Source organism: Melopsittacus undulatus, chromosome 12 (genome assembly GCF_012275295.1).
Source record: "Melopsittacus undulatus isolate bMelUnd1 chromosome 12, bMelUnd1.mat.Z, whole genome shotgun sequence".
In the NCBI taxonomy this organism is placed as follows: Eukaryota; Metazoa; Chordata; class Aves; order Psittaciformes; family Psittaculidae; genus Melopsittacus; species Melopsittacus undulatus.
In genome coordinates this window covers 5,935,331-5,944,144 of record NC_047538.1, presented here as the reverse complement: position 1 = coordinate 5,944,144, position 8,814 = coordinate 5,935,331, and the positions used below count along the sequence as shown (strand labels likewise).

General features: G+C 47.3%; 1 long non-coding RNA gene across 1 annotated transcript; it reads left to right on the top strand.

Moving 5' to 3' along the window:
- The first annotated feature begins 3,065 nt into the window (after positions 1-3,065).
- LOC115945598 (uncharacterized) lies at positions 3,066-7,879 on the top strand. The gene is made up of 3 exons (XR_004079903.2): positions 3,066-3,340; positions 5,418-5,531; positions 6,417-7,879. It is a non-coding gene; the product is annotated as an uncharacterized lncRNA (long non-coding RNA).
- The last annotated feature ends 935 nt before the right edge of the window (positions 7,880-8,814 follow it).

Here is an 8,814-nt window from a genome sequence, read left to right as displayed (position 1 = left end):
TACGGTGCCGGCTTGAGTACCCCTCATGGCGTCCGCGTTGCCGTGGTAACGGCCGCACCGCGCCTGCGCCGCCGCCATTGTTCGTTCCAAGATGGCGCTGGCGAGCGCGGTGCAGCGGGAAGCTCCGCTCCCGTCTCGCAGGGCCTCGGGTCCCGGCCAGGCCCCGGCCTGGTAAATGGGATGGAATTCCCTCCCTACGTGGTGATCTATGGGGGCATTTGGGCATCTGGAGTCTCTCCATGGGGTTCTGTAGGGGTGTGGAGACCCTTTATGGGGGAATATGGGGGTCTGGAGTCCCTACATGGGGGTCTGTGGGGGAATATGGGGGTCTGGAGTCCCTACATGGGGGTCTGTGAGGGGATTTGTGGGTCTAGAGAGGAATTATGGGGATCTGTGGAGGTCTGGAGTCCCTACATGGGGGTCTATGGGGGGATTTGGGGGTCTGGAGACCCTACATGGGGGTCTGTAGTGATTTGGAGACACTGCATGGGGTTGCATTGGGGAATATTGGAGGATATGGGGGTCTAGGTGGTCTGGAGCCCCATTATGGGGGTCTATGGGGAGCATTTGGGGGTTTGGAGTCCCTGCATGGGGGCCTATAGTGGTCTGGAGACCCTTCATACAGTTCTATGGGAGGATATGGGGGGATTTTGGGGGTCTAGAGTCCCATTAGGGGGAATATGGGAGGATATGGGGTGGGTCTGGGGTTCTGTGGGGGTGTGGAGACCCTTTATGGGGGTGTATAGGGGAATACGGGGGGGATATGGGGATCTGGAGTCCCTAGATGACGTTGTATGCAGGAATATGGGGGGGATATGTGGTTCTTTGGGGCTTTATGGGGGGTATATGGAGTTCTGCAGTCCCATTATGGGATTCTTTGGGGGGATATAGGAGTCCGGAGTCCACTACAAGGGGTTCTAGGAGGAAGTATGGGAGGATATGGGGGACTGGAATGCCTACATGGCATTCTGTGGGGGGATATGAGGGGAGATAGGGTGTCTATGTGGGGCTGTGGATGGCTGGAATCCCTAAATGGGATGCTGTGAGCTCGAGGGGGGGGGATATGGGTATTTACAGGTGGATATGGGGGGATTTGAGGGTCTGGAGTCCCATCAAGGGGTCTGTGGGGTCTATGGTGATTCAGAGAAAACTCCAGGAACAAACTCCCCACCAAAGGTTTCCAGTTTCAAGCAGGTATTCTTCATTGCGGCACCGGCAGACATGGGGGGACAGCTCCTCCTAACCCGTGCTACACAAGTGTCCTTATACAGTCACTAAGCACACGTATTCATTATGCACAGACATGCATATTCATGAGGCTACTTACATCATCCTACAGAGCTTCCCCACAGGTACTGGTCTCTGAGGGTCCTTTACTCCTTCGGACAACCTCCAGCACTTCCAGCAGCCCCAGAAGCACACGCAGCTGACATTTATACCAGTTTAGCTGGTTCCTTGACAGCCCAGACACAGCAATCCTCCTGTCCTCCTGCTTACCAGTCAGTTTGACTGCTGCCCATCCTGGACATCTGCTATTCCCACAGACTCCTCATCCTCACCTCCTCTTCTGCTATCCCCTTTTCCTCACAAGAGTCATTCTGTACTAAGGTCATGAGGGCCTAAACCCACACCACCTGCAATGGTTTATCTTGCACAAGGACTCAGGGGGTTCTCCAGCTGCACTCGATTCCTTTTCCCTGTGAGTCGTGCACCTCAGGAATTTTCCGCTGCTCCTCTTCCAGAGGCTTCAAACATAAAATCACTGAAAACTGATTCCAAAAGTTCATAGATTTCATTTCGGGATATTCTGCCCCCTTCTCTCCCTATGGAGTTTCTATGGGGTTGCTATGAGTCCCAGCACCTCTCTATGGGTCCCCATGTATTCTCTATGTCCACACCCCCCCAATCTCACCGTGTCCCCATGGAATTTCTATGTGCTCTCCATGGGTCCCAGCACACCCCAAAGTATCTCTATGGGTCCCTATGTGCCTCTAAGTCAATACCCCCCCCCGGTGCCCCTATTAAGTTCCTATGGGGTCCCTATGGGTCCCAGCATGCCCCAATGTATCTCTTCGGGTCCCTCTATGTCAATACCCCTCCCCAGTGTGTCTCTGTGCAGTTTATGTGCTCTCCATGGGTCGCAGCCCCCCCCAGTGTCTCTCTATGGGTCCCTCTGTGTCTCTCTTCCCCCCAGCGTCCTCACCTCGGAGGCCAGGGCGGTGTTGCCGTGCAGGAGGTGGATGCAGCTCCTGGAGGAGGGGGGCCCTGTCCGGGACCCGAGGCCCTGCGAGCCCCGAGCTGAGGGAACGGGACGGGAGCGGAGCTTCGGGTGCACGGCGCTCGCCAGCGCCATCTTGGAACGAACGATGGCGGCGGCGCAGGCGCGGTGCGGCCGTTACCACAGCAACGCGGACGCCATGAGGGGTGTCCTGGGTTCAGCAGTAGCAGTCATTTTTCTCCTTCTCGGTAGCTGGTGCAGTGCTGTGTTTGACTTTGGGGCTGGGAACGGTTGCTGATAGCAAGTATGTTTTGAGTTACTGCTCGAGTGTTTGGTTTGTCCAAGGCCTTTTCTGAGCTCATGCTCTGCCAGGGAGGAGGGGAGGCCGGGAGGAAGCTGAGACAGGACACCTGACCCAGGCTAGCCAAAGAGGTATTCCATACCATAGCACATCATACTCAGGAGGTAACTGGGAGAGACTCGGAAGGGCTGGAGCTCTGGGGGATGGAGGAGGTATCGGTCAGTGCTCGGTTGGGCAGGGTGGGGTGAGTTATGGGGCGGTGGCTGGTGAGGTGTTGTATTCTCTTCACTTATTGCTTTATCATTATTATTTGCAGTAGTAGTAACAGGAGTGATTTGTGTTATACCTTAGCTATTAAACTGTGCTTATCTCAACCCGTAGGGGCCACATTCTTTGGATTCTCCTTCCTAACTCTCCGGGAGTTGGGGGAGCAAGGGATGAAGTCAGTTGACAAGCCGTGCGGTTTGGTTTTAAACCACGACAAGTGGTGAGGTGCCGTACTCAAGCTGGCACCTCACCAATATGGCCGGCCGCTGGTGCCGTACGTCAAGATGGCGCCTAACGAGTTTGGCCGCTCCCGGCACCCGTACTCAAGATGGCGCCTCACCAATATGGCCGCCCCCAGGTTCTGTATGCCAATATGGTGCATCTCCAGAATGGCCGCCCCCAGAGATTTTGGATGCAAATGGACATTTATGTGGGAAAACGAGGAATGACAGCAATGCGGGAGGCACCGGTGCAGAGCTCTGTGTGTGTACAACAGGATTTGTGCCCTGGCGCATTCCGAGTGGGAGCAGCAGCTGGATGTTGGCACTTTAAAGGTTAGGGACTTCATGGAGCTCTTGGGCTGTTCTGCTATCAGGTCTGTGGTGTTGTGTGGTGGCTTTGAGCTCTCTTAGCTTTTTGGTTTGAGTTATTCCTCCTGCAGCACCAGGAGGGAAAGCTGGTCCTCGGCCTCTTCTGCACACAGTGAGCTTTGCAACGGTGCCGCAGGCATTGCTTTCACTCCTCGCTTTCACACCAGACTGCCATATCCCAACAGAGAACCCCATATAGGGCAAGGGGGAGGGGGTCTTAGGGGAGACCGGGGGTAATGGAGGGCAAGGGGGCTTTGGGGGTGTAATAGGGAGTTAAGAGAGGGTAATGAGTGGCAGTGGGGGGGTAATAGGAAGTTAACAGTCTCTGTCCACTGGGTTGGACAGATCTGAGCTTGTCTGAATTGGCCTAGGCTGAATTGGAGTAAATTTTGCTGGGCTGGACTCAGCTGGGCTAAACTGGGCTTGAGTTGGCTGATCAGGTCCTGGCTGGGCTTGTCTGAGCTAAATCGAGGTGAATTGTGCTAAGCTGGGCCTCATTGGGCTCAAGAGGTGTAAGGTGTGCTGGAGTGGTGTGAATTGGGCTAAACCCTGCTGAACTCTGCTAAATTGGTCTGGACAGGTCTGAAGAAGGCTGAACTGGGCTGAGCTCGGCTATGTGGACAGGGCTAAACTGGGCTGAATTGGGCTAAAGAGGGCTGGGCTGGGCTAAAGTGGAATGGACTGTGCTAAAGTTGGCTGCGCTGGGCTAAAGTGGGCTGAATGGGCTGGGGTGAGCTGGAATGGGTTGGACAGGGCTAAAGTGGGCTGGGCTGAAGTGGGGTGAAGTGTCTGAAGTGAGAGAAACGGGACTGGTGTGCACTGGGCTAAACTGAGCTGGAGTGGTCTGGGGTAGGCTAAAGTGAAGTGTGCTGAACGGTGCTGTGCTTGGCTGGGCTGAGCTGCGTTTCCCCAGATGGCAGGAGAATATTCTTTGGAACTCCGCTTTGCCAGAGCAGAATTCCCGTGTTCAGCAATTCCCAAATGAAGGAGCCCCCATGCTCCAGGATTGCCGCTGCCATGGGGCTGGGACTGGCTCAGAGGAGCGCCCCCATGTGCTTGGTGCTGGTACACAGCAGGCAGGGCCCTAACATTCAGGCTAACAACCCTGTGGTGCTACAGCGCAGCTTGCTTGAGATTCCATAGGAGAATGAGCATCATGTGCTGCAGGGTTGTGCTCTCTTCTGCAGAGGTTCTGTTTTGTGATCTGATCAGGACAGTGCTGCTCAGGAGGATCTCATGTCCTGAGTATGAGAGTTCAGCTGAACTTCGAATGAAGAGCATTGGGAAATACGTTCAGAGCAAAATGAAAAACTATTTGGAAGCTTTTTTTAGTTATTAGACTTTGAAATGCAGGTGATGAGGAGCAAAGATTTTGACTTAAAAGCTTTTCCAAATCTTTTCAGGTTGAAACAAGAGTCTAATACTGACTAATAATCATTTGTGTGAAGCTCGAGTTACATGGAGAAATAAATAGAGGTGAAGTGAACACATTATTTTTTCCCCTCATGTTAGTCATCAGAGCTGTGTGTGGCACGGCCAAGAATATTTTTGATTGCTCACTCTGTGTATAGGATGGCTGAACAGCATTCAGGGAAGTGTCAAGACCATGTTTTTTCATAGAGTCATAGAATAGAATAGTTAGGGTTGGAAAAGACCTGAAGATGATCCAGTTCCAACCCCTCTGCCATGGGCAGCGACACCTCACACTAAACCATGGCACCCAAATGAAATACTATTTCATACATGAAGTCTGTTCTCATGCTTTTCTTGTCTTAACACTTTAGTGATTTTTGAAGGTTTTGTATTTAAAATACAGCAACAGGCTAAAAAGGATGAGCATACACCACTTAGTGTCAAAATGGTCTAAACCTTAATGTCAGATTATAGTGAACATGTTTCTGTCTTCCACTGATATTTGAGTCCACTATAGTGACTGCTCTGTGCATGTGCTTTAGAGCCAGCATGTGTGGATGTTCTGTGGAAACCTTGTGAAGATGCAGTACTTAATTTTCCCTCTCCCCCCTTTGTGTTTGTATCTTAGCTGGAGAAGAAGTAAACCATCCAGGTTCCAGCCTCAGATCACAGATGATTATGGTCTGGATAACTTTGACACACAGCTCACCAGCGAGCCTGTGCAGCTAACCCCAGATGATGAGTATGGGTTGTTTGGTTTTGGTGGCTTTTTTCCCCTAATGTAATTGCATATTGAGAAATCAATTTATAAATTACTTGAAAATTACTAGGAGGAGGCTCTGTAGTTATTTAGCATTAGAACATAGCCAAGTTGAAGTAAATTTGATATTCTTTTTATCCTGCCTATTTTTCATAACTTCTCATACTTACTGTGTGTAGAAGACTGGCTGGTATTCTAACACAAGATGGGAGTACAGGGTTGATTTGCTGCTGAGTGTGTGCTAGGTACTGAGAGAGGATACAAGTTCAATTCCTGACCCAACCAGATGCATTTTTGTAATCAGAAAGTATTAGCTTTGTGCTTGACTCTTTAATAATTATATTTAATATAACATGAGCAGCCTATATTTCTTACTTTTAAATTTTCTTACTGTTTCTTACTTTCAAATTGGTATTACAGAACAACAGTCATCATTACTTTGTGCTTTCAGGGCCTTATAAGTGCTACTTAGTAACAGCTAGTAACTGAACTGGAGGGGCAGAACAAACTTTCTATCAGATCATCATTATCATCACAGACTGGTTTGGTTGGAAGGGACCTTAAAGCTCATCCAATTCCAATGCCTTCCACAGGCAGGGACACCTTCCACTAGAGCAGGTTGCTCCAATCCCTGTCCAACCTGGCCTTGAACAGTGCCAGGGATGGGGCATATAATAATGTTGAAGAATAATAGCAGTGGTAATAGTAATAAAAATAATATATTTCTCCCCATTTAGTGTTGTTTCCATACAACTTCACATACGTACTTCACAGAAATGTATTTTGTTATTTGAAGAACAAAACCAGCAACAAAACCAGCATTTGTGCTTGATAAAACTAAATCAGTGCTCTTGTTTGTTTTTTCAGAGATATAATAAAGCGAATAGATCAGTCAGAGTTTGAAGGATTTGAATACATTAATCCATTGTTGCTGTCAACAGAAGGAACAGTATGAAGGAATGACATCTTTGCTGTGGACAGTGTGAATGACCTTTAACTTTATCCTTAACCACAGTATATGCATGCGAGGCTGGGGAACTGTAACATTTTGGATGGAGACCAATGATTTAAAAATAAACCAACAAACAAGAAAACCCCAACAAATTGCTGCTGAAAATCACAGAAGAGAACAATGATTTTGGGGGTGTCTTCTGCCACTTGATGATTCTGGTTCTGGGCACTGACACAGCTGACTTCATTAATGAAGGAGTTTGCATTTTGTGCCTGTTTCATGAAGGATTGAGACGTTCATTGCATCCCTGGAAAAGGAGATTCTGGAAAACTTTGAGACCTACACACTTCCTACAAACGCTTGATGCAATGAGCTACCAATCGAAGAGTATTACAGTGTAACATCCTGAAGAATAAAATACATTACAGTGGTGTTGAAGCTTATTTTTGATGCCTTTTTTCACAAGTGGTACCTGTCTAAACATCTCAGATATATTTAAAAGGAGTTGTGTTTTATTAACAATCACAACATAAATTTGGGTACAAGATTTAAGTGCCTAAATGGATAAAACTGCTTTGAAGAATTATTATGTATTTGGAACATTCTTAAACCTGGTAAGTTCTGCTCATCAATATAAAGTGACTATTAACATGTGAACAAAACAGTTCTCAGCTACAGCCTCATGTTTGTTGGCACCTTTCTTGGATTTGAAACGCAGAGTGACTCAGTTACATGAATTCCAAATTAGAATTTGCAGATTTCTAAATGTTGTCTTAAAACTCCAAATTTACCAAAATGTTTCAATTGAAGAAAACTAAATTTGCACACAAAGGAGTTAGGAAAAGACTTAAGCAAGTGCCTACACCTACAGTTGTATATGGGATTTTTGAAAAGTATTTTTATCAGCCGTACAGATATTCAGAAATGGAACAAAAGTGTAATTAAAGCATAGCCTTGAAGTCTAAGTAGTAAATCTAGAATAACCAGAATCTAGAATACACTTTCCTGCTAAAGCACACCTCCTACTTCTGATAAACTGTCTGCTTCCAGTTACTCACTGTTTATTAATAATGAATTGTTCTACTTCAGAAAATGGGAAGGTTTGGTAAAATGATTTGCATTAAAGTAATAATTTTTTTAATGGATGGAAAATGAATATTGTAAGAAATTGGATAAAGCAAAAGCTCTATCAAATCCCTTCTCATGGGAGGTTGGGTGGGGGCTGGGGGCAGGGAAAGGCTGGCTTATATCAAAGTCTATCAGCTTGGAGAAGCTCACCTCACTGTGTTTGAGATTAGGGAGTGTATGTTGCTGTCTGGAGCTTTGGGTGCTGTGAAGGTGTACCTGGCTCTGGGATCACCAGTTGTTTCTTGCTAGCTCTGGGGTTGTGGGCTGTAGAGATGGGGGGTGGGGTGGGGGAATTATGTGGGAAGGAAAAAAGAAACCCCAAGCTCCTGTGCTCACCTCACCTGATGTGGTGTAAGCTGCAGCATGAATTGCAACACTTCGGCTTGCTTTCCATTCACATCTGGTTTTCTCAGGGTACAGCATTGCATTAGGTGCTGAACATGACATCTTTTGGATTCACATCCAGGTCATGAGGTGCTAGGACAAGACTGCCAAAACATTGTTTCAAATTGTCAATGAATCACTGATTAACAACCTGTGCTTGTATCCCCTCCTTCCCCAGGAGTACACAGCCTGTGGTGGTTGTGTTGATCCCCTTCAGGTTTCAGTGTGGGTTTCTCTGTTGGACTGTACCTTTTCATTCAGCAAAATGTGTTTTAATCAGCGCTGAATAATGTAACTGGTAAGAAGTACTTGCCTCAAATGCCTGGACTTGAGATACTTTTATCTACTAAAGGAAACATTTACCTTTTAAATGTAATCTGACAGTTTCTAATTACTCATCTCCCCCATTTCTTGCTAGTAATTTATTTACCCTGGATAATTATATACATATTTTTTTGGTGTTTTCAGTTCCCCTGGTAATAAACCAAACCAGTAGTTCCCCGAGTGACTGCAGGCAGCTCCTGCCTGGGGCCGTGACAGATCATCTCTCCTGTGACACAAGAAGGCAGAGAACTTCAAACTGGAAATACTAAAAACGTGGGTTGGGTGGGTTTTTTTTAACCTTTTTTCTAGGTTTTGGGACATTTTGGGAGGGAGGGAAGGAAGAACACGAAGACACATTTGCTAAACAAACATTGTAAAGACTACTTGATTTTGTCTCAAAGATTTACAGGCATTTACAATGTTGCTGTGTTGCCAAATAGTCTGCTGGATCCAAGTTTGGTTGCTCATGTGCAAGTG